Raw genomic sequence first — 24,780 nt, 5'->3', positions numbered from 1 at the left:
TGGCTGAAGAAGATTCTGTTCTATTTCAAGCTGTAGGGTCTGTAATTCAGGGCAAGAGTACAAAATGCTGTTCTTACCCTTTTCCTGAACTTCCAACTGCAAACAGTGAGAAGTAAAATATAGAAACACACTACTGGAAGACACCTGTCTAAATTATTGAATCTAGTGCTGTCACTGGCACCCAAGCTATACCATCCTTTCATAAACTTATGAGACTTCATCATAAAACCATAATGGCATCTTTTTGCCTACATGACTTCTATGGGAATACTGTTGCAGAAACTTAGTGACCAACTAGCTAGCAACCTGCTCTAATTGCAAGTCAGAATTTATTCATGGCATCTTCATACTCATTTTGTTCCTGTGTCAATACTCTCTGTTACCTTAAACAGTTCTTTTCCCTCCTGACATATTTCTACATGGCATATTCTCACTCAGCCTTCCTTTTCCAAGGTTATACAAGCCAAACTCTTTTTGTCTCCTGTCATAAAAATATGATGTCCATTCCCCAATCATCTTAGTAGCCCTTCTTGCATATGTTCCACTTTAAATGATTTTTTTCCTTAAGCATAGGTGACCAAAAATGTATGTTCAACTCCAGGTAAGGTTTCACCAATGCCTTGTTCAATGACATGAACACTTACTTCCCTGTCTCTCTATATCAGCTTCCTTAGGGCAAATCAGGAAGGCCTTGCTGGGTTCGCTGATGGTACTTTTTGAGCCCTGGAAGAAGAATGCCCTATGCAAATCAGGTACAACTAAATTAGGTTCGTTACAAATTTGGAACAGCCCATGTTTGTTAGGAAAATAAGTTAATAAGTTTCAGCTGATTTTTGCTGCAAGTACATTTAAAAAGCATACCCCAAGTGAAAACCAAGAGGAACAAAAATGATGGGTCCCCTCCCTACACAATCAGCTCTGCAAATTCAACCAGAGTTGTCAGCCAAGTTGGGTTACTGCTTCTCCCAACACCTTATCAAAAATTCTCTAGGCAAAAGTATACCATCACCAACACCTAGAACATTTCATTTTCAGTGTTACCGGTTAACCCTGTATTTATAACTTTGCAAACAGTTGTGGATGATGTGCCCACAGACATACAATCCAGTAGTCTGTGTTAATGTGTTCTTTTGCCACCATCCACATCACAATATTTGAGTGACTCTGTGCAAACACATGACACTTTAGTCCCACAGCAACTTACAGTGGTTCTGTACAGTGATTTCAGTTTTATCAGCATTCAGAGCTGCCAACCAGCTCTCCCAATATAACTAGTTACAGCAGGTGCTACTACAACTCTTTGTTACTTGGTGGCACTGATGCCAATAATAGGCATGTGTAAACTGTTACCCAGGGATAAAATAGCATGGATCCAGCCCACAGGGTCCAGGAAGTTTGCATTTGGGAAGAGGTGGTGATTAATGCTGACATTGTTCCCCTACCATCACGTTTCCAAGCCCCACAACTAGAAGACATGGCCCTGTGAGAAGGATCCAGCTGGGACCAGGGCTCAGGAAGCAGGCCTGATCCAGCATACACAGGGCCAGGGCTCAGGTGGCAGGCCTCATCCAATGCAGGGTCCTGGGGCTCAGGTGGCAGGCCCAACCTCGCATACGAGGGACCAAGGCTGGGATGCTAGACTTGACCCAGCAATTGGGACTGGGGCAGTAGGGCTGAAACCCTATCTGTTGTGTGAGGTTGGGACCACAGGTACAATATGACACATGGGACTGGAGCCCAGCCCAGAGACCAACCCTGCAACATTCATTCAGACTGGGGCCAAACTGTTGGGCACCACAAGGTTGGAGCTGCAGACTTACCACACGTACAGTGGTGTAACTTATACCCATTAATGTAATTAGGAGTGGATGAGTAGGACATTAGTCCCAGGTGCCAGTTGAGAGGGGGTGCCAGGATGGCAGCTCCCAGAGGGCATGCCCTGCAGTGCAACAGCCTATGCCTGAGTAATCTCTGCCAAGGGAGCAGTGCCAGTGGCAGTGGTCCATGGGGGATGAGATCTGTTCTCCAGCTCTTGGAAAGACAAGATCACCCCCCAAAAGTGTGGTTAAGTCAGAGGGATGATGCCATTATCACAGCCACCATCATGGATAACATACTATGGGCTGAAATGGGGACATCCAGAGCAAATAGCTGAGGCTGCCATAATTTAAGCTCCTTATGTAGCATCTGAACCTCTGAGGACCAGGCACAGAAGGAAGAATATGATATACACTTGCCAGTGAACAAGATTGTTCTTTTTTACTTCACAGCCCATCCCAGGGCTCAGTTTCACACTCTACAGTCAGTCTATTCCCACTTTTTGCTATAATTCCTTTACAAATCTTGAAACACTTTGCTTGATTTTTTTTCTCCTTTTAGTTCATGCAGCAAAATAGGACCCTTGACAAGTGGAAAGACATAATGAACTACAAAGCCCAGAATCTGACTGGAAGTGGGAATCTGAACCTGTCCCCAAGGGAATGGAAGCTGATGGTGCAGCTGTGTGAAATCCTGATACCCTTGGAGGAAGATGCACATGAATTCATTACACAGACATTTCCCTCAGCCCAGCCATCTGACTAACATGTCTGTTGATTCCAACACTAGCACAGCAGAAGGAAAAATCTTCAGAGTAGAATATGCATGGTCAGCCATCTTTCAATGTCCCTGTCAGGCTGTCAGGATCTTAAGACTGTTCATGGCTGTGATCCCGGGGCAAAGCAGTAATACTCACACACACAAAAAATCTGGTACCTTACAATGTCCAGAGAACGCCTTGCAGTTGAACCACTTCAGCAAGAGAAGCTAAACACAAGGTCAGGCTGAGCAGTGGCTCCATATCCCAAAACTGTAGTAGGCAAACATTTAGGATGTAAGCAAAAATGATATTAAACAAATAATTGTGCCTTTCCACTGCATGGATTCAGAGCTGCACACCAGACTCAACAAAGCTGAGCAGCTAATGAACAATCAGCATATTCCAAGTAGAGCTGCATTACTAGGACTACAAGAACCTATGCTACCAGAGGATATGGCCCATTGTATTGAATGGAACCACTGATTGCCACTGGCAAGATTATCAGCCTCTGAGCAGGTGGGGGTCATGCAGTGGCACAGAGACACACCACTTTCAGTTGACTATGCTGCAGGAGAAGTAACCAAGGAGTTTTTCAAAGTCTCAGAAGCAGGGAAGAATTCCCCTTCCTTTCCCCTCCGTGTCCAGTGGCACCGCTCCTCTCTTTCCACCCCCTGCTCAACATTGCCACTGTCTTCAGCTGCACTGGGAGTTAAAGCAGAGGCATGGAGTAAGTGAGGCCTGCCCATTCTGGGTTGGCTCTGCAGAGCCAGGCTCAGTCAGGGGTGGCGGCAGCAGCAGCAGGTAGGTCCCTCCTTCCTGCCCTGCCCCTTCCAAGTATTCCCTGCCAGCCTATAACTAGTCACAGAGGAAGGGAACAGATCTGCTGCCCCCACCACCTTTGCTGTCTCTAGGTGAGCCTAGCTCCTCATGCAGCCCAGCTGCAGCATAGCTAGAGCAGCTCTGGAGCACCCCACTCCTGCCCCTGGCTTAGCTAGGGACAGCAACAGTGGCACCAGCAGAAGATGGGGGAGTAAAGGGGAGGGAATATGCACCTGAGCAGGGAGGAGAACAGAGGGGAAAGGAAAGATTCTTACCTGCTTGAGGGACCTTTAAAAAAAAGACCCCACTCCTACTCCTGCAGTGCAGGCTGCCTACACTATGGGGGGAAGCTGGGAGCCAAGGTGCAGGCACTCCCACAGTGTGGGGTGTTGCTTCCATATCCCCCTTTCTGAAATATTGGATCTGCCTACATCAGTCTCCCTGCATTTCTGATGCAGGGAATTGAATGCTATCACCGTGGGTTTGTAAGGAGACACATTATGTGAGATGTAACAAACGTTGTGCTATCTGTTACCTTATTGTTGTATTTCCTGTTAGGGACAGGGTGTGGGCAGTCTGGCCTAGCAGCTAGGTGCCCAAAGTATGGGTGCACTGCAGGCCACCTTACAGAAGGACCTGGGGGCTCAGCAGGGTTCTAGCGTCAGAGCTAAAATAGGAGCCGTAGCTAGAGTCAGGACAGTCCAGGAGCCAAATCAGGATCAGGAGCCAGAGCTAAAGATAGGGTACACCAAGGGTTAAAACAGGATTTGCGATCAAATCCTGGAGGTCAAACCAGAGCCAAGTGTTGAAAACACTAAAAAAAAAACCAAATCAGGATATGCCAAAGGTCTTATCACAAACAGGAGCCAGAGCCAGAGGTCAAACCAGAGGGCCAGCAAGGAAATGCACACAGGATCAGGAACAAGAATTTCTGCCTTTACCTGGACAGGGGTACTGAAACTGGTCCTGATTTTTAAGGACTTCAGTGGGTGGGGCCTGTTACCTGTGACTTCAGGGGCTTGGTTGCCCTGCTTGCCTCACTCAGCCCACCTGGGGCCAAGACTTGTTGCAGGTGGTACCTGTTCAGGAAATGATTTGCCATGATTCCCTGATTAAGACTGATTTGGTCCAGAGCTCTGCTCATTACATTTACTATATATAAAAAGCTAGAAATGAAGTATTCCTTTTGCACACTATCCTATTTCAATAAAAGGACCGCATATTAATCACTAAGCCTGTATAATGGGGGTAAAAATATTCATTTTCCTTATCAGGAAGCCAGTTTCATTAGTAGTTGCTAAGCATTTTGAAGTGCTTGGGTACAAGGCTTTCTAGAAATGATCTAGCAACATAGCCTGTAATTATTCCAGCATGTATTTTATCAAAACTGCATGTTTTATTTTCCCCTCAGTTTTATTTCTAAGTTTAAGTTTTATGAATATTCTAGCAGGCCATTCCAACTCCAGGAATCTGGAGGGGCTGGTAAATGCTTCAATCAAATGGCCTATATCAGGGGACTATATACAGGTGACAAAGTATCAGTTACAGCAAATATAGGATGCAGATGTTTTTCAGGAAAAGGAGAAAGAGGTTTACAAAGAAGCAGATATTCTAAAGGGTACTTCATTCTTATGCATTTTACAACTAATTCAGAAAGCTTACCCCATCAAACAGGAGATGTCCTCCTCATAAGACTCTTTTTTAAGAAATGTGCTTCACATCCAGAATGACAAGCAAACAACTGTTCCAAAGTTTCCAGCCTCTCTTTCCAGATTAATCATGGATAAATGGCATTGGTTTAAGTAGTAAGCCCAAATTAGGCTTACTAGGGTATTCTTTGGGTACATGGCAAAGCATGAAGGAAATATTAATTTATTTAGAAAACAAGAACTGGTGTCACCACTCCAGGGGGAAAAAGTCTTTCCATAGAATTACAACCGACATTTGTACTTTAAGGAGTCCCGAGCGGTTGGTACCAATCTGGACTAAAATAGACAATGTGCCATTCAGAGAAGGAATCTTCCCTTCCTTCTTCGAGCACTTAATAGTCCGGCCAGCAAGGAAGAAACCCATCCTGGATAGTCTGGTTTTAACTTTGCGGATTCTGTTCCTCAGTAAGCTAGCCAAAGACCAACTGAAGATCACTTCTTTAAAACTAGTATCTCAGATCTGGCACAATATGGATTCAGGCCATGTCATGGCACTGAAGCTGCTTCTTCATTGTCACTGACACATTATCTTCTGTCAATGAACAGAGGTCTGACAAACCCCTCACACCTTCCTGGGGCATCTTACTCCATTAACCACAAGACATTGCTGTCTCACTGAAGAGAAGTGGCAGGGATGTAGGGTCCCTTCAGTAATCTCATTATTACTCTAGCACCATGACCTTATTTGAATAAGGTCAACGTGTAGATGAAGAACAGCTGACTGAAGTTAAAGTGAGTGAGACAGAGAATGTGCACCGGAGAGAATTGTGAAGTGTTTGCATCCATGCTGGAGTCGCCTTTAGTTGAAAAAAATGCATCAAGAATTGGTAATTTGATCTGTAGGTTAGGTGAGCTCCTGGAAGTGACAGAAACAGTGTGTCATGGACCAAATAAAAAATCCAGTGCCACCCACCCCACACAGAAACACGCATCTGAGCTTCAGTAGAGTCTATCCATCTCAAATAGGTCTCATCAACCATCTCAGGATGCACAGATAAGACAGTTGTGGAAAGCAAACTTCCTGGCTGTGAGGGATTGCTGAAGAATAGAAGGGTATCCTATCAACTCTAAAATAAGAGTTGGCAATTTTTGCCATTGCAGGACACTACTTGCAACCCAGAACCCCTACCATGGCCTGCAAATATCTTCCTCCTAGAGTACCCAAGCCACCTGTGCTTACCCTTGCCACCAATTCAATTGATCAAAGGCAATGGAAAGGATTAAATTTGGTAGCAGTGTAGGAACAGAGTAGGGAGGATAGGGTGTCAGTAGAGGCTGGGGAGGGAATATACAACAAGGCAGGCAATAGGGATGTCCCCTCTGCTGCACAGTCTCCAGTGTGCTGCTGATCCTCCAAGCTGCTGGGGGCTAGATCTAATCTCTTCATGGGCCAAATCTGGCCCACAAACTGTAGGTTACCAACCCTGCAGAAAAGACTCTCATATCTTGGCCTCAGTTTTTTATGCCTTTGTCACCTCTTGACTGCAATACAAAAATATACCCAGGGGTGAAGACTTCAGCACTTTAAAAATTCTAGCAGACACAAAACACCAATACACACCTGAGCATCACTGGCCACGTCTACATGATACACTGACTGTGCAATTGCTGCTGCCCCCAAGTACTTACATATTTGAGTACTAAATGTATACAATATGTATACTTGTGTATACAAGTACTAAATGACTTTTTGGTGATGAATGACCCCACAGTGGCTCGTTACTACTGCACAGTAGTGTCGCATCACACTTCTTGCCACATGATGCTACTGTGCAGTAGTAATGAGCCACTGTGGGGTCAGCATCTTGTGTAGACATGCCTACTGATGACCAAGAAATCATCATACCTATACTTTACTGTTTGCATTAGCTACCTACAGGATATCAAATGAAGTATCCCATACAATACTCCTCAATGAACAAAGGGATATACATACTATATTTACTCAAATATAAGACAAAGTTTTCCTCCAGTCAACATGGAGGAAATAAACCCCTCATCTTATATTTGCATACAATGAAACTGCATTAAATAAATTGTCTACCTTTAAGCTGCTGCTAAAACAGCATATGCTCAGTAATGGAAACCAACTATTAAGTTGACTAAATGTAACCAACACTGAGCATGACTATAACACACATGTCCTATAGGGGCAAACATGCTGATAGGAACCTACCACAAGAATAAGTTAATGCAGCCCTACTGAATAAGACATATGGTAGTGCGCATTGAGTGCAGCCCCCCCAACTCTTTTTCAATTCATGGTGAGCAATGGCTCACACTGCATACATTTCAACTCCCTCTTCACTCCCACAGCTGAGCTGCACCTTTCTTTCCCATTTTCAGTGCTCCTTTTTTTTCACTAGCCTTAAATATTTGGCAAACATCACCAAATGGGGCCCCAAACAGGTTGCCCAGAATCTGTCACCCCCTCTCTCAACCTGTTGCATATAATTAGTGTGGCCCCGCTCTCCATGAGGTGAAGCCATACCAGGCTGCCCTATGTCTCATCTGCTTATACATTTTTGGAGGACCTCAGGACTTATGACAAGAACACCCAGTTCCAGTCATAAATGGGGGGTAATTAGTACATAGATCCTTTGTGGTGGTATCTGGAATACATACTGAGCAGTGCTGAGCTGTGGGGTTACTGTGGCTTGAGATGCTGTTGTCTCTGCTGGGACCCAGCCTAATTAACTATACAGTAGATCATGATTCTTTGGCATTTCGGCTAATATCACACAAGGTTTGTACTCTAAGTAGCTAATAAAGCACTGATTAAAAGTGTGTTTCTGGAAGTACCTATGCTAAAACTTGTAGCATTTTTTTTTTTAAATGGTAAAATTCATAATTTCTGGGTGGATTCAGTCTATGGGTACTATATTCAAATTGTTACAGCTATATTTATTCCAAGGTCAGTTCTTTCAATTTTGTTCCTCGCTTCTATGTGCTCAGGGACAGCTGGGTCTGAGAGTAAGGAATGAGGGAAGGGACTGCAGGGGAAGAAGTTTGGGGGGGTGCTAACTGACCTCCCCTCAGATTTATTTTCCCTGCTGTAACCATGGGAAGGGGACAAAGTCAAGGCAAAACTCCAAAATTACATTCTATGATTTGAAAATTATATCAAATTTATAAATTTTCCATATACAGAATATAATTATTGAGGGGGGGATGTCTTATAATCAGGATCATCTTATATTCAAGTAAATATGGTATTCTGTATGCAATGTGTACAAATATAGTATTCATTTTGTTGCTATATGTGTATACACATATATACATATATATAGACATACACATATATATATACATAGTGCTTTGTTACACTAATTTGAGGGAAGCTGATCAATCAGTCATGGCATGTGTTCATAAAATCATAATTTGTACAATTGTATAAATGGGTTTTACTCATCTCTCTGGACTCAGTTACTAGGGCTGTGCGACGCAGAAGTGTTCCATTTCGACCAGCATTTCGACGTTTCGACAAAACAGTGTTTTGTTTTGACTTTTGTTTTGAGTCGAAACTGCTGTTCCATTTTGTTCGGTTGAAACGTTTCGCTGTTTTGACCCTGTTATGCTGTTTCGCCCATAGGATACAATGGAGAGGGTCAAAACAGGTTATAATTTGTAATTTCTGGCAAGATTAGGATGAAACTTACAGAAATGGTAGCCCCTTCCAAGGGCACGATGCATGCCAAGTTGCAAGAAGATAGGTGCAGGGGATTTGGAGGAACTGCACCCCAAAATCCTGAAAGCATAACTCATGTCACGTGTATGTGTTAAGCCACAGCTGGGTCAAAACTGCAGGCCTGCTAGCCCCTGTGGAGGCCACAAAGCCTGCTAAGTTTCAAGAAGGTAGGTGCAGGGGCTTGGGGGAAACTGCACCTCAAGCTGCTGACAAACAAAACTCATGACATGGGTGACACTGTGTGTGTTAAGGTGCAGCAGGGTGAAAACTGCAGGCTTGCTAGCCCCTGCTGAGGCTATGAAGCCTGCCATCTGTCAAGGAGATAGGTGCAGGGGTTCTGGTTTTGGGGCCCTGCACCTCTGGCTGCAGGCAGGCAAAACTCATGTCATGGGTACTTGTGCAACTATGTCTGTCTTGGGGCAGAGTGGGGTGGAAACCACTGCAGGCCTGGCTGCTAGCCCCTGCTGAGGCCGCAAAGGCTGCCACCTGTCAAAGAGATAGGTGCAAGGGGGAGTCTGGGGCCCTGCACCCCTAGCTGCTCACAGGCAAAACTCATGTCATGGGTGCTTGTGCAACTGCTGCCTCTCATCATGCAGCAGGACTGAAGATCCCCCATCACTTGTCACCAAGACCTGGGGTTAATAATTGACCACTGTATGAACATGAGCCGGCAGTGCGATGCTGTAGCCAGCAGAGCCAACAATACGCTGGCATGCATCAATTTATGCATCTCCAGCAAAACCATTGCAAAGAAGTAATGGTCACAAACTCCTGGAAGATTGTTTCAGGCTCATTTCAGACTCAACATTAGGAAAAACTACTTCACAACTAGGCCCTAGGTGTACGCTTCTGATGTAGCAGTAAGCTGCTTCTCTTTTTCAGGCCGAAGAGTCCCAGGTCCCTCAGCCTTTCCTCATATGGCTTGCCGTGCAAGTCTCTGATCATATGGGTAAACCCTTCTCTGGACCCTCTCAAGCTTTACCACATCCTTGTTAAGGTGCAGAGCCCAGAACTGGACACAGGACTCCAGCTGCGGTCTTACCAGTGCTGAGTAGAGTTGAGTAGAGCAGGGGAATCACCTCTTTGCAAGGGTTTTCCTGGAGATGCATCAACTGATGCATGCCAATGTACTATTGGTCCTGCTGGCTACAGCATCACACAGCCGGCTCTGCACCAACCCCCTTGTGAATCAGTGACTAAACAGTACAATAGGGCATGTATTTAAAGAGGACACCACTTAAACTTTACTAAAAGGTAATGTAAGACTGATGTTGTAGTTGTGATGGTCCAGAAATTATGTGAGGGGCAAAGATTTTGTAGGATAATATCTTTTATTGGACCAACAATGTAGTTAGGATAAATTCAGACATCTTTGAATACAAGACATTCTTCATCAGGTTATGAAGAACGTCATGTTCAAAAAGTTGTCTAACTGTATCCCAGCTACATATTTGGCCTAATAAAAAAATACCACCTTAAGAAATCCTTGCCTCCTGCTTTACTAAAAGTAACATAGATAAAACTAGTTCACACATTTTGCTATCTAGGTATTTTTTCCCTATAAATAATCATATTTCCTGTCTATTTATTTATATCTTTTAAAAACTTACATTTTAATTATTAAGTATCTGGGATTCTATCTGCCTGTGCTGCAGTCTCTTACTGATGGAAATGCTAAACAAAGATTCTGTTTATGATGTGCGACAGAAAACACAGTTGCATTCTTCTATTATTACTTCTCAGGCTCTAGGTCTACAAGAATGAATATGCAAACACACGTGCCTATATATTCAACTGTATGTAACTACAGTATGATGAACACTATGAATACAAAAATAGACTTTACACTGAATGGAGAGGTCAGTGAGCCTACCATATACAGCAAGGAGCTCATGGAAATGCTGGGAATGCTGCTTATAGCTAAGAACTTCCTTCTATGGAGATGTGCAGGATTGCCTTATTTGCAGCAATGCTTGTGACTGGTTGTGTTTTGTCATATCTGCTGTATCTGTCTGGGTTTGATTATAAAGCAATGAAAAGGAAAAGGTGGGCGTTTAGGTATGGGTTGATGTTTTGACTGATACACAGTTTAGTCGTTTGCTTGAAGGCGATCATCTTTTAAAATACTGTTTTTAAATGACAGGATGGAAACAGATGCCTTCTATGTATGGGACACTGTATGGTGAACCTTTAGCAGCATACCTTTTCTTATACTGTCTGACAATGAGCATGTTCTGACCTGGAGGAGCCCTGTCTCCATTCAGTGCTGAGACTGCCAGTGACTTCCAGCCTAGGTGTTGTGGACCGGTGATCTAGATGGTCATGCACTAGGAACTCAGATGAAGCCATCATTCCCATTCACATTAGCTACATGCCTCCATTAGATCTTGGTAACAATATAGGTAGTGTTATATCAGACTGGCTTTGATTAGCTAGTAGTGGTATAAAACCTCTTTTGCCCATAGCTAGCCTCTAGGGCCATCCAGCTCCAAACTCAGATGTTCTGTATATGCCCTTGCATTACCTCTTGAGCAAATCCAGGCCTTCATTCTATGGAGAATCTTGTTCTTTGCATTGAGCATGTGCGTAGGAGGTGCAGACATCTGCAATTTAGTTTAGGAATGTAAAAGCATCACTACTTTTTAGAGATAACATCTTACTAATGCTGGATCTCTAAAGATAATACTCCCAGATTGCAAATAAATATTTATACTGTATGTTTTAAATTACTTTTGGGTGGGAAGAAGGTGGTGTCAATTTTTATTTTCCTGTTTAAAGAAAGTTGTTTTTATTTATATTATCCAACTGAGACGAAGAAAAGTACGAAATAAGAAGGGATAACATTTGAAAAACCCAGAAAGAACATTTGATCTCAGTTGGGATAGTCTGAAGGGATGAAGCAAAGAGTCTAAATTCATGACTTACACATTCTCCTGGCCCCTGCACTGTGTATGTAACTTAGATTCATTAGTCAGTTAGGGTGAAATCCTGGCCCCGATGATAGGAAAAAAATTCTTACTGAATTGAGTGTAACTGAGATTTTACCATTAGAAGCATAATGATTTATTAGCATCCCTTCAGAAACAAAAATTCTATTGGTTTTGGAATTTGGATCAAGCTCTTGATCTAATGAATGTTATCAGTGAGTGCATCCCCACATGCAGGGCATGCACTTGCAGTTCCAAAAGAAGTAGTAGTACAAATTTGTGCCACTGCACATGTTTCTGCCTGTGTGCCTTGGTGTGGGGCAAAATACCCCGCTTCAGGGAAACTGCCATTTCCCTGCTCCTCCCAGCTCCCAGTGTGCTGGAAGAGCTAAAGTGGAACTGGAGGAGGAGAGATGCTCTGGCCAGCAGCCAGAATGTGTCCTAAGAGAACACAGCCTCTGTTTCTGCCAGTACATGCTCCTGTGATGTGTGCCATGCCACTGTTTTTGTGGTGTTTTTTGCTACTGGGAGTTCCCAATAGCAAATGTTGCCCCTGGGTTGCAAATTTTCAGTGTGGGGCTCATTTTAACTTGCTAGGCATGCAGTTTGTGGTGCTGCAAAGAGGTCTATGGCAACACAAATTGCATGTGCCTGCACATCTGGATCTGGCCAGTGAGTCTAAGAATAAAATGGCACCTCTTTATTCATCAACTGGCCAGATGATGATCATGTAGCAAGACAAGAAAATGGGAGATGGTAGTAAGTTAAAGCATGAGGTGATCAGATATATAGTACCATGCACACATACGTTTTAATATTCTTTCAGCTCCTTGGCTTGCAAGCAATACCATTATGTTGAGTCATATATTAGTGGGAGGGTATAAGTAGGTCAACAGGCATCTGAGCATGAGGGAGTCTTAACTTACATCACCTGCACATCACCTAAGTATTTGGCTCTCACTGCAGAACATGTGCTTGAGCAGAGTATGTAAATGGCTAGTGATACCAGAGAAGACAGTTCATTTCATGCTCAGAGAGGTACATTAGAACCCACTTGAGGCTTCACCTTCCATGAACTTATCTGGATTTTGAAAATCAATTGGCTAATACAAAATCAGACATCTGAAGCTGATTTTTCTGCCTTGGAAAGGATTCCACTTTGAATTCCCAGAAATGCAGCATAACACTCCTGGTTGAAAGGGTAGGGTGGTGTGAGAACTAAAGGGAAAAGCATCACAAGTGAAGGAAGTTTGTTATTCCAGTTTATAAAAATGTTTAAGAAGAAGTTAGATTTGTTACAGATTACCTTCTCCGCTCATGATGTACCATTAAAAATCCCTATGATGTGTTTGGTCATCTACAGCAGCATGGCATGAAACAGCAAAATATTTTTTCCCCCACATCCCTTTTATATTTACTATAAAAGATATATAAAATAACTCAGTGCTAACAATGCTTAGTCTCTGTATCTTTGTGTGTGTGTGTGTTTTGAGAGAGAGGCTGGCAAAGAATATTTGGCATTGAAAGGGTAATTGAAGGCAGGAAAGGATGGAATGTGCCTTTTTTTAGCTTTTTTTGTTCCTGTAATAAAATTTTCAGTGCCTCAGAGCCCCCATCATTGACTCCCAAGACCCCCTGGAGACTGCAGCCTGTCAGTTACTTACTTTGCCAGTTGAGAAACACTGATTTAGGAGATTATTTCAAACCCACTGAATGTGATAGACATTTTTGTGTTAACTTCAGTGGTTTAGACTGGACACCTACTGTACGGCTCTCATTCCGACATGTTTCATACACTGCAGATTTCAACAAATATAAAGGGCTTTGCATGGTCCCTGCTCATGATTTTTTCCAAGTAGAAATGGGAAAAAATATATCTGACTAAAACTCTTTTGGGTAAAAATGCAGATTTAATTAAACCAAAACATCCTGGGAATTTATGTTGGGTTTTCTTTATTTTGAGAAGGGAAACATTCTTTAAGAATTTGTTTTGACAGCTGTGGATGAATACACCAATCCCTTTAGAAAGCTTTTAATTTTATTGTGAAAAATATAACTTTAAAATTGGTCAGCATCTAAAAACAATTTGACTGTACAATCTGTTGAAAATTTTGCTTTTTGGTTCAACCCCAAATGATTTTTTGCAGTTTTAAGAATTGACAGGGAGCAAAAAAACCTAATCCCTCATCATTCAATTGACTTTAGACAATATCAGTGTATGCCAGGGCCTCCCCTTTAGAAATTCCAGCTGAGAACTGTTGTGATTAACCAAAGAGAAAAGACTAATAATGTGTCAAAGTGAAAACACCACCACTTTGAAAATATAACACAGTGGAAATTAGTGTCTAGTTTTGCATCATCATGTGAGCATTGCATCATCCCTGTTGCTACAATAGATTTACTCCATTTGAGGATTGAAATGCCAAGGCCACTTTTAAAGCATTAAAAACTTTATCCTCTGTTAGAAAAGCACAGTGCAGCAGAGACTGAATCAGGGAGTGAAATGGTAAATGCTGCATTTCTTTGCAACCCTCAGACAGATAATTAATAATAACTGACTCTATAGACATGCTTATTTTCCCATCTATGTGAATACAGAACAGCATAAAATTGGTGTGATCCTGGGAAAAAGACTACTTGGTACTGGAGTAATCCCAGAAGTTGACAGCAGACTCTCACATCCTAGACCCTGCTATGGTGAGTTTATGCTTAAGCAGCAAGGTAAGGATTTTCCAACTGTTGTGGAGTCCCTTGGTAATACAAAATCAGCTATTCTGTTTCCAGCTATTACAGCTATAAGGGAGCTGGTAGGAGAGGTGTTTGGAGTGCAGCTGGGAGAAAGGAAAAAATCATGAGGCCAGAATGAAAATAAGTGAGATTATGATTTGTCAGCCAGCAGGTCCCCCCCAGACCCTTCTGGTCTCAGTGCTGCCACTCAAACACTAGATGGGGTGTAGGGTCTTTTGTGGCCTCCATCCACCCCTACAGCTATGCCCATGCCTTGTGGATGTTACCAGCTATCACGTCAGGCCCCCACACCCTTATTGGGGCTTCCACCTTCCCAGTTTCAGTCCCTTTTATCTGGTTGAGCCCTTCTCAGCCTAGGTCCACTGTACTGGACCTGGCTTCTGGGCTCCAGCTCCTTGTGTTTTGGCCTCCTGGTCCCGGTCTTGCCCCTCTTGGCTGTGGGCCTCTGGCCTGGGTGTTATGTTTCTGGGCTCTGGGTCCTAATTTCACCACTTTTGGCGCTGGACCCTTGGCCCTTGTTTCAATTCTCTCAGCTCTGGGCCCTTGGCCCCACAGGCTTTGCCCTTCTCTGCTTTCTTCCTGCCTGTTCTTGGGGCTCAGTCCCTGGCAGTGCTCCAAAATTGTGCATACCCCTAGGGCATCAGTGTGTGTGTGATGTACCCCTCAGTAATCCCACTATGGCTTAAACCACTGTGCAGCCCTCAGGTGCCCTACTGTGGGCTAAACCTTAGTGCACAATCAGGTGCCTCTCGGTGGTCTCCTCATCAGGCCTTATAGCCACACCCAGTCTGCCAAGATACAGCTTAAACAAAAACATAGGCCCACTGGCTATAACTAAAATGCCCCCACACTGGGTGTATCCATGTGTGCATTTACTGTGCAATAACCAACTGTTATATGTGAGGTAAATTCATTTGGGAGGCTGGGGCTTTGAACAGTTTGAGGTGCAGTTTCACAGAAATCCCTGCATCTAACTCCCTGAAACTTGGCAAACTTCATGCCCTCAGAAGGGGCTACCATCCCTGCAATTTTCATCTGAATCAGGCATGAAATGATAAAGCTATAGGCATTTCAGTGATTCACCATTATAGACTATGGCCAAATCACTGAAATAGCGTCAAAACTCTGAAACAGATTCAGCCGACTCAAAACAGAACAGCGATCCAAAACACCAAAACAAATTCGAACCACTGTCCCAAAATGGCCAAGGCTGAAGTGGAAATGAAACATAGCTGTTTTGCACAGTCCTACTGTATAGGCTTCTTAAGCCCTTCCCCACTCTGGTTGGGTGTCTTGCCAGTTCTGGAACAGGTTCATCCTAACGGGGCACCTTACTGCTGTTATAAGTAATGTTTTATTACTTAAGAAGTAATGCCATAGGAATGTCTATGGCATTGGCTGGCTGCCATAGCAATGTCTTTGTTATTTTAGCAGAGTGCTATAAGCGCTCTATTCCCCTGCAGCCATCCCTTCATGAGCAGTCTTCTCTCCCCAACCTGCAGATTCCTTGCTGCTACTTCTCCCTTCACGTAACAGGAACCCTCTGGCTCCCTGTTAGAGTCTCCCCTAAACAATGTGAACAAGTCTTGAGAGAAACAGCACTGACAGATAACACAATGGTTAAACTGCATTGGAGATTCAGGTATAGTAACATCTCTATTAGCATGCTGGTGAGTCTAGGACCTAGTAGGTTGGCTTTACTCCATTAGGAGCTCTCCAGACAATCCTTAAAATTCAAAATTTGGCACCAAACAAACAAAAAAAACTTGCAAACAAAAGTCTTTGATCCTTCTCCGGGCAGCTGGAAGGCCTTTCACTCTGGCCATGGGCAGCAGCATGGCCTCTTCCTGGTAGCAAACTATCTGGGTTCCAGTTTACCTCTTGCCTACAAACTGTTCCCTTGCTGTTTGCTGTTCTCTGAGCTCTCCAGGGGAGATCCGTGATCAGGATCAAGAAAGGCAAAGCTGGGGTCAGAAGACAGGAGATCCTGAGAAAGCTGCAAACATGAGGCTTGCTGAAACAGACTGAGGCTGCCAAGGTGTGCTTGCAATGTGAGGCTGCATATGTGCTTATAAGGGGTGAGTGGCAGTTTTGGCAGTCAGTACAACTGCAGAAAACTGGGACAGTTGCATTAGCCACAGATCAGGGGCAGGTGGAATAGCTCAGGTGCTTGGTCCAGCCAGACATGCTTGATCAGAGACCTTCGCAGATGTCACCTTCATCCTGCCATAAAAAAAAAAAAGAAAAAAAAAAAATGGCAGCACAAAGCCCGAGCAAATAGATTTCCATTCCCTTTGTCACACCACAAATGCCCAAAATCATGGCCACAAAAATAGATGGTAAAAATGTGTTGTGGTCAACATCTGTTGCCTTTGATGCCCCACGCTGCAGTTGCCCAGACGTGCAAAGCTTTCCAGGTCCCAGGGCAGGTGCCCCACGCTGTTGCACCCTGCCATGGGACCTGGGTGATATCTGTGTCACGCAATGAAGCAGATCAACTGTACTGGGACACATCCCAGCACACCTGGTCCCACGTGTGTTGATAGCTTTTGTTTATAAGGTGCAAAAATGCCCTGCCTTCTGCCTAACACAGGTTTATACCTACAAGGTTTTTTCTCAGCCTTTCACATTTCCAAGGCAGAGACATCAAGTTCAGTGCTCTTTGAAAAAAATGCTCGGGTGAAACTTTGAAAACCTACACCCCAGTGTGAATTGAAAGATATCAGAGTTTTTTTCAATTGCTGGTTTCATTGGGTTTCTTATGGCTGAGTCTGTGGGCCAAAAAAAGACATATATTGCCGGGCACCAGTTGGATGCATTTTATTTCAACATGCTGTACAAAACATTGACCTTTTGTGACCTTTTGTATTACCTGCAGCATGTATAAATATACATGCCTCATCAAAAGCTTACAAAAATTCATTAGAACCTTATAGATTTGGGCTTTAAATATCTGGTTTATGCCCTAGGTAAATGAAGCTTACAGTTTGCAAGGAGACCCTGTGACATTGAATTCTAGAACCATATGGTAAATGGAGAGATTACCAGATACTGAGAGGCACCAGGAGAAAGGTTGGGGCTCCTTTAACATATATTTTAAACACAGGACAATAGTGTACTCAGCAAAATCCAGGAGTTCCACACAGCTGCATCTGTAACAGTTTCGCCTTATGCATATGCTTAGCTTCAGTTACAAAGCAGGCTTGAAATGTTTAGCTTTCACTGTCCAGGGCATCTCACAGAATTTGTGGACTGCAGAATTATACCATTAACCATTAAGTTCTTGAGATGTACTTTTCTATGAGACTGTACTTGCCAGGAGGCAAACAAAGATTAAACGGTGATTGAATGTTTTAGTTTTGCTTGATTGCATTTTGATCCTAAGCCATGAGCCTCAGATGAGAGCTTGCTGGAATATTTTTAACAATTTTTTTTTTTTTACCATCAGAAATTGCAGATTTGTCCAAAGTGAATGTTTCTGCAGGAATATTGTTTTTTGATAAATTTCTTGCTAAAAAAAAAGTTTAGAAAAAAGTTTGGGAATTGTCAGATCGTCCCATTTTGCCATTTTCCAAATAAAAAATTTTGTTTTTAATTCAATGTGACTTTCTGTTTCAGAATTACCGTATTTTCATGCATATAGCCCGTACACTGATATAACACACAATGTATAACTCGTGGACAATTGTATTTTCGGAAAATAGTCTGTGTATAGACTGTACCCATGATAGTGTCCGTGCTGGGGGCAATTTTCAGCCTATTAAGCCTGAGAGGTGCTGGCCCTGGCTGTGGGTGCTCGCTGCCAGTGTGCGGGGACCAGGCTCTCAGTGCCCACCTGCAGCTGCCCCCCAAGACATGGCCGCAAGCATGGCCACCCCATAAGAGCTCAGGCACCGAGTGGCCCCTGCCAGGCCGCACTGCGCAGCTGCAGAGGAGCGTAGTTGGGCGCGGGCTCTGCTGGGCATGGCCGCTGGAGCCGGAGCTGGAGCTGGAACTGGAGGTGCAGCCAGCTAGAAGTGGTGCTAATTGATGCAGGGGAGGGAAGGGATGAGAAGCTGTGAGCAAGGGGGAGGCAGACCCGCTCCCTGCCACAGCCAGCTGCACTCAAGCCAATCCCACTGGGGCTTGCCGCCATCATGATACCAGCCTGCAGCCAGGGAAAGGCAGACACAGCGCAGTTTTAATTTTCATTAAAGACTATTCTAAAGACTCTGCATAGTCCACACCCTTGTATAGCTCACACCCATCCGTCATGTTTGTAAAACCTTTTATAACCCGCGGACTATATGCACAAAAATATGGTAGTTATTTTACAGAAAATAAAAGTAAAATAAGGCTGAAATCAAAATTCAGAAATTCTCAAACAAAATGTGTCTTACCCAATCAGATTTTTTTTTTCAGATTTTGGTTTGAACTTTTTCTTCAATATTTCATTTTTGATACAGCTTTATGACTAAAAAAAAAATGTCTGGAATATCAAAACATTTGGTGAGATGCAAAATTCCATGCTTCTTCCACTTCTTGTATGAAAATCAATACTGAACAAATGCATAGGGTACAACTCAAAAGCTGGATATTTTAAGTAGATAGATTCATAGGTTCATAGATCTTAGTGTCAGAAGGGACCTCAACAGATCAAGTCCAACCCCTCCCCCCACCCTGACCTGGGCAGGAAAGCATGCTAGTGTCAGATGACCCCAGCCGGATGCCTTTCCAGCCTTCTCTTAAAGACCCACACAATACAGCACTACCTCCCTTGGAAGCCCATTCCAAATTTTGGCCACCCTTACTGTGAAGATGTTTTTTTCTGATATCTAGGCTAAATCTGCTCTCTGTCAGTTTGTGACCATTGTTGCTTGTTACCCCAAGAAGCATCCTGGTGAACAGAGCATCTCCAGTGCCTTGCTTTGTCCCCAACTTTCACTTTTCAAGGTCGAATATGTCAAATATTTGTCGAATTGAATATTAAGTCGAAGTGTTGCACAGCCCTATCAAACAGTCATGCCAATGGTTCTGCTATGACACCAGCCAATTCCTTCAGTACTCTCAGATGCACCTGCTGACTTGAACACATCCAGTCCATCCAAGTGACTCTGCACCAAATCATTGTTGGCAGTTGGTAGGTTGGTGTCCCTCTGTTGCCCATCTAAGAACGCATTAGGAGACTTATCTTGATCCCTGTTCAGGAACACCAAGGCAAAATAACTCATTGAATATCTCAGCCTTGTTCCCAGTGTCTGTCACTAATTGCTCCTTCTTGTTCAGTAGGGGTTCTATGCTGCTCTGCACCTTCCTTTTACTCCATACATACCCAAAAAAAGACTTTTTGGTGTCTTTAATTTGTGTTGCCAGCCTCAGCTCTGTAGTTTCTTTGGCTTTTCTAACTGCCTCCCTGAAAGTGTGGGCCAAGTAGGTATACTCCTCCTTGGTAGCTTCCGCCTGCTTCCACCACCTATATGACTTCTGTTTTGCCCTTGGGCTTCCCTGGATTTCCCTGTTTAGCCAAGGAAGTTTTTTGGCTCCTTTTCCCTTATACTGTGGGAATCTCCCTCTGTGCCTGAAGGATCACTTCCTTTAGGAACAAACACCCTTCCTGGACTCCCATCTCACCAATACTCTTATCCTGCAGTGCTTCATTGACTAGACTCCTAAGCACACTGAAGTTGGCCTTCCTAAGGTCAAGCACTTCCATCCTACTAGTTATCTTACTCACCTTATGCTGTATGGTAAGGTGAGTAAGGTTCTTAACTTGCTTGCAGGACCTGTGTAAATGGCTGGATTTGGCTGACTATTCTTCCAACCAGATGTCAGGGTAGATGTAAATGGCTGGATTTGGCTGACTATTCCTCCAACCAGATGTCAGGGTAGATGTAAATGGTTGGATTTGGCTGACTATTCCTCCAACCAGATGTCAGGGTAGTTTAGGTCCTCCATGACAACTGCATCCCTAGACTGTGCTGCCTCAAGAATGACAAGTCCATCATTTCCTCTTGGTGTGGTGGTCTGTAGCTGACTCCCACCACCAAGCCCCTTTCCCCTCAACCTCCATGTATCCTAACCCACAATGCCTCAATTTTCTCCTCCTCTGATTCCATTTTGATTAGGGTAGATGTACAATGCCCCTTTACATAGAAAGCAACCCCATCCCCTTTCCTTCCTACTCTGTCCTTTCTGTACAACCTGTAGCCCCCCCCTGTGTGTACTGCCCAGCCATGGGTAGGGTCCCACCAGGTTTCCGTTAGCCCCACTAAATTGAAGTTATTGTCTGCAAGCAGGAGTGCAAGTTCTTCCTGTGTCGATAGAATTGTTATTTTGTGATGGAGTGAAAAAGTAATGGAGGACACACTGTGCTGCCTTCATTTCTCATATGTCAGAACTCAGCTAGGGTCTTAGATCCTTGATGTTAGACACATATAAGAGTAAGATGTAATGCTGACTATTAAAAGTAATTTTCTTCCCCCATCTGAAATTTAAAATATTTTATTTAAAATATCTAACCTCTCTTTACAGGTAAGGAGATTGTACAAGTTTCTACAGTCTTTGCTGGAATCTGATAACAAAGCCTATTGGCAGGGTCAGTTGGTGACAGAGAGAATTGTTGTCACTAGGATGAAAATAAACTGCCTGCAGTGCACCGGAGGCACTCTGCTGCCAGACCCATAGAGCAGTATCAGGGGTTTGCGATCACTCCCATTTCATTCCTAAGTGAAGGTAAAAAGAAACAACCGTCCCCTGCTAAGACCAAAGCTGTAGTAATGAGGTTACACAAACCCCTCTGTGCACACCTTTTCAGACTGTCCTTTCTAAGCAAAACCAACTTCATTAAAGGGAGACAGTCAGCCTTGTATTTTTATTTTCTTGTGATGATTTATTAAAAATCTAGGATGTTAAGGGAGTGCGTGAAAATATTGTTTTCAATAGGGAAAACATGTTTTTTTCCCTTCTTTTCACATTATAGCTTCACTCTAAGTACACATGAGCCTATATAACACTAAGACCACAGGTAGCCCCAAGGATTTCAGAGGAACTATTTCCACATGTTTAAGTATCTTCTTGGATCAGAGCCCAAAGGAAATTCTTTCCCCTAATAGATGCAACAAAGAAACTAAAATGGGATATAAAACTTTGATAATTTTGACCCATCTTCTAAGAGGTGCAGCATTTCAGTTCTGAGCAAGGTTTTTTCTTTTCTGGATGACATCAAGAGGTTCTGTCTCTGATCTAGAAGAGGTCCAGTTGGTCATAGTTAAGTAAAACTGGTGGACAGGATGACAGGTTCTGCAATGCCATTGTCCATCCTGTTTTCAGGACTGTCTATTCAATAAGCATTAATTTACCTACTATATTAAATGATGGTACTTAAAAGAGACACACTAGCTAATTTATATGATATATTTGCACACCTTTTATTGAAAATATCTCTTGTATGTCCTTGCTGTTTTTCCCATATCTCAGCTATCTCTCATGTGTTAATTCAAGAGATTCTCAAGACACACTTAAAAAATAATTGGAATTATTAACCTCTAGCTTCTCAAGGTTACAAAGACTTTTTACTTCACACCCCCTCACACTTTACATTCCAAGATCAACTCTTTATCAAAGCTAAATACTTAATTATACACTATACACTCTGTATTATACACGTTATTCTGGATTCAGGGACCTTGCACTTGTGTTAAAAGAAATGCAGGTGGAGAACAAAGTAACTTGACATTATATAATCCTGTGCTGTGTATTGTAATGTTTCTGGTGCAAACTCTCTTTAGTTTCAAATAGTAGTGGCTGCATTTCATTTCTGGTTGAAGCAATCCTGATCAGAGAAGTATCTGGATTAGCACTTACTATCATGATGGATGTGAGGAATCAAACCAGAGAGACTAGTTTGATTCAAGTTTCAGGGCTGGCTCACCTCTCAACAAACAGGTAGGCCAGCTACATAATTCTGAACCTTGTTCATATTCTGATACCCCCTTGATGCAAATACAAACTCCTACAGTTTTTATCAAGTATAACACCAGCCTTTGTAAAAGATTGATAGAAGGTCAACTTCACTGTTTGTAAGCTCTAAGCAAAGAGAGAAACATAAACGACAGATCTTTTTGTTGAATTAAGTAACACATCACGTCTCTTCCCTATTCCCAATGATGAAGGACAGAAATAACTTCCATTCTTCAATGTGTACGATTCTCTACTAAAATATGTGCTATGAGAAACAACTCTGTAGTGGCAGAGAGACAAAATGCAAGTTCCAGCTAGTCTTTCCTATCTCTAATTGTTGGAACCCTATCACAGAAAAATAATGTCCCTCTGACAATTCAAGACCATGCCAATAATTTCAGAACACATTGCAGCTGCATTTTGAGATACATTATTATTATTCTGAAAGGCTCTTGTTGTTAAGACACTATATCTCCAAAGTATCTTTGGAAGACCAAAGTTCAGTTGGAGTTGCAGCTAGCAAGGGACATGAATGGTAACAAGAAGGGTTTCTACAAGTATGTCAGCAACAAGAGGAAGATCAGAAAAAGTGTGGGCCCCTTACTGAATGGGGGAGGCAACCTAGTGACATATAGGCAACTGCTGATCCTCTGGATCATGGTGCATACATCAGAGGTCTAGTCAGATGCCTGATGAATCCATTTGTGGCTGACCAGCCCAAAATGAATGTTACATAGCTTGTTACAAGTTTCACAGATCCATATATTAGCTGAGCAGAAGTCCAAGTTTGCAGCATTCTGCTTACTTTTTTCTTGCTTTGCTTCCATCCTCTGGATCAAACCGGCTTCATGCTAAGCTGCACCCAGTGCCAGATGTTCCCTCCAAACTGGGCAGGATTCTATGTGCTCCGCCCAGCTTTCTACACCAATGTTGAAAAACTTCATATTATTTTTGCACACATTGTGGTACTGACATAGAGAGTGACCACATTTTCTAGAGGCATTTCAAGTCTTGCTATGCAAAATATTCTTAGGGATACCATCTCTTTCCGTTCTCCTGACATGGTTGATGCATCACAACCCTCCTTTTCTTGACAGTGGTTTCTAAGTGCATCAGTCCTGTGCAGCCCAGTACCTCTGCATTTGGTATTCTGTCTTCCCACTATATGTTGAGAATTTTATACAGACATCTCATGTGGAAGCTGTTCAATTTCTTGATGTGCCTAACATAAGAAGCCCATCTTTCTGAACCGTAAAGCAGGGATGATAGCACACAAGTGTCACAGAATTGCACCTTCACCTTACCTGATAGTTTGTGGTTATTCGGTCAAGATAAGCTCCCAGACTACTGCACCTTCAGGATCGTGTGGGGGCAAGGTGAGTGGCCTACAGTGGTGAAAGGACAGGTTACAGACTATTTAGTAAAGCTGGGCATGTTCAAGTCCATGGGGCGGGATGTGCTGCACCCAAGCCGCTGATGTGATTGCAGAGCCACTAACTATTATCTTTGAAAACTTGTGGTGGTTGGGAGAAGTCCCAGATGATTGCAAAAGGGCAAATATAGAATCCATTTCTAAGCAGTTAGAGGAGAAAGAGGAGATCGGGAACAGTCACCGTGGATTCACCAGGGGCAAGTCATGCCTGATTGCTTTCTATGATGAAATGACTTCCTTTGTGGATCCAGCTAGAGCAGTGGATGCAATATACAATAACTTTTACAAGGTTTTTTATATGGTCTCTGTAACAAGACTGGGGCTGTGGACGGGAGGGGGAAAAAGATGGGAATGAGGGGCTATGATGCCTCCTTGGGGGCCATGCAGCTCCTGCTTTGCTCTGGTTCTAGGTTACCCTCCCTTTTCTTCTGCCTACTATGCCTTGATGTTCTTCTTTAATTCTAGAAAGAGATGCTGTCTAAGAGACCTAGAGGGAACTCTGTTCTCTTTTTCTGCCAGCAGATCCCTCTTGGAACCTGCTAGTCCCAAAACTAGTCTTCACCTATTGCCTTATGGGCTATTGACAGCCTCCACCCTTCCCTACAGCCATGGCCATGCCTCCCCAATAATAGCAATTAATTATATCAGTGGGCTCTTAGCCCCAGTTCTATATCTGGTCTCCTCCAGCTTCTATGCTCTTGTTCAGTCTCTGTCCCTCTCAGACTGTGGGCTTGCTGGCCCTCTCTGTCCCTTTCAAGCTATGGGTTGATTAGCCTTCTATAGTCCTTGCCCCTCCTGGACCGTGGGATGATTCACCTTGTATAGTTTCATAGATTTCATAGACATTAGGGCTGGAAGGGACCTCGGGAGATCATCGAGTCCAGCCCCCTGCCCAAAGGGCAGGAAGTCAGCCTTATGTCCAGCCTGAAACGGTCTTGCAG

This window comes from Crocodylus porosus, unplaced genomic scaffold, assembly GCF_001723895.1.
Source record: "Crocodylus porosus isolate Cpor-Errol unplaced genomic scaffold, CroPor_comp1, whole genome shotgun sequence".
Classification (NCBI taxonomy): domain Eukaryota; kingdom Metazoa; phylum Chordata; order Crocodylia; family Crocodylidae; genus Crocodylus; species Crocodylus porosus.
Note: the sequence above shows the minus strand (reverse complement) of the source record.